The sequence below is a fragment of the Biomphalaria glabrata genome, chromosome 1 (genome assembly GCF_947242115.1).
Source record: "Biomphalaria glabrata chromosome 1, xgBioGlab47.1, whole genome shotgun sequence".
In the NCBI taxonomy this organism is placed as follows: Eukaryota; Metazoa; Mollusca; class Gastropoda; family Planorbidae; genus Biomphalaria; species Biomphalaria glabrata.
The window spans coordinates 16,346,097-16,348,590 of NC_074711.1; positions in this window are offsets into that span (position 1 = coordinate 16,346,097).

Consider the following 2,494-nt stretch of genomic DNA (forward strand, 5'->3'; position numbering starts at 1 on the left):
AGCCACGTGGAGAGATTTTCATACCTTACTTTGGTGTTTGGATTCTGTTTTCCTTAAAAATCGGAACATAATATTAACGATAATTAGATTTTTTAATGTTTTAGGTAGAAAGTTAAATGTACTGTAAGAGAGTAGTGAGTTAAAATATTTTTCATAAAAATCCGTAAAAACATTATTTCGTAAATGAGAAGATTATTTGTTTATTAATTAGAAGAGGGAGTTCAAACAATTATTTGGCGTTAGTAGATTTTTAAATAAATTCGGAAATTTCTGGCGACGATTTGTAAGAAACAAAATCCGGAACTTTCTTTATCGATTACAAAACTTCTATGTTATGTTTTACAAGAAAATTAAATGTCTAAAAAGTAATTTTCAGTAATCAATTCTAGTAAATTACTTTTTTTAAAAGCCTTATGCGATTTCAAACAATCATTAGGCATAATTCATGTTTTATAAAACAATATCCGGAACATTTTTACACTTAATGAAATATAAGTCAGTATAGAGATTATGATTTAGCATTAATATGCTATTTACATAAAAAACGGAACAACATATTATTGATAATGTGTTTTTGCAACGTTTAAGCATGGAAATTGAATGTAATATAAGTTAGAAGAGCAAACAAACATTTGTTGGCGTTGATTAGTTTTGCACAAAAAAATCCGGAACAATCAATTTTAGATACTTAAAACTATTGAGATGTTATGGGAGGAACATTAAAGGGTAAATCAGATTTTCAATAGCTTTTAGAGTTCTAGTTTTTTAAATCTAATCGTGACGGACAGACCGACCAACAGACAAAACGCACAAAAAATAAGCTTCTTTTATTCGGATGGGGGCACTAAACAAAAAATAAATAAAATCTGATTTTTAAAAAAAGTTTAAGGAATTGGTTTAGCACCTGATCATGTTGCGACGTTACGCTACTGCACGAAAATCGTTGCATAAAAAGTCCATTTAAAAAAATGTGCGTGATATTTACATACAAAGTGCATTATTAGCCTTTATAAACAAACAGAAATGTTTTCTTTTAATTTTAGCAGCTAGTTGACCAGAAAAAACGTCTTTAACTATTATTTGTATTTGTTGTAAACATTTCCTGTACATTTTAAATATATATTTGACTTAGTGATACTGAAAATACACAAAAATTGTCCATCTTTGTTAGCATATTGTAACATTGCCTCCCTTACATTTACGTAATTGTTTTAGAATTGGTGTATTTTTATGAAAAAATCGCTTGCATAATTAATTTTATAAATTAAACGGTTTGCTTTTAGAAAACCAAAAGTAGCCGTTGCACCTAAACTTTTCAAGCCGGATTTAATGATGAAATAATATTTTTCATATCTCTTCTAGTTTTCGAGATCTGAGTGTGACAGACGGACAGACGGACAGACGGACATTTTGCACAAACCTAATAGCGGCTTTTTCCCCTTACGGGGGCCGCTAAAAAACGCAAGCTAAAAATCTATGGCCATATTACAAGATCTTTGGGGCTCGCAAAGATCTTCCTTCAGGGAACAGTACCAGGAAAAAGAAGAAGAAGAAGCAGACAGAGAAAGCGATGGGAAGGCAACATAAAAGAATGGACGTGCCTGCCATTGAAAGAGGTTCTAACTAAGGCAAAAGACAGAGAGGAATGGAGAAAGACGGTCAATCGACGAATCTTGCATGGTGTCCCAACTGTTCAACAGACTGAGGGATAGGTAAAGGTAAAAATAAATATAAGGGAAAGAACTGCATACTTACAGCCGAATAATTTCTTTGTTTGATATTTTAAAATAATTTCGTCAGGATAAGGATTCTATAACTTTTCATTTATTTGAACACCTAGGTATTTTTTTTAATCATTGGTCTGTGTAACTGGTTTACCATCGATAAGATAAGTAATTTTTATTTTTTTTAAATTATTTTTAAAAATTTGCATTTCAGGCCTATATTTGGGAAAGAAATGCTCCTATCTGAACACCATCACTGTAATTCTACTATGCCTTATAAATAATTCAGTTAATAGTTTACTTTCTGCAGCTTCTGCAAGAAGTATATTTCTACCACTAATGTCATTGTTCCGTAATAAATCCTATTAATTAATGTAAATACATAACACTTAAAAAGCATGCTTTAAAAAAGGTGTATGAGTATGACTTTAAAAGAGGAATATAGTTCGCATATTCCATATTTCAATACGAATTTAACTCTTGCTCCCATGAGCACGAAACAAGTTATGGGGACTAAGTTGTTTCTTTTGTTTTTTGAGATTTAAACCTGATAGACAGGAGGCAACAGACGTACTGAACGATGGACAGACAGACAGCACACAACCAGAAGCAGCTTTTTCCTATGAGGGCCGTTACAAAAACAAATTGAATAGCGCAGGTTTAAAAAAAAATGCTATGAGTGTCAGTAAATGTTATTGTTACATTCAAAGTCACCTACAAACCATCTGTTAGTGTCGAGTGAACAATGACAACACACTTGACTATGTGTA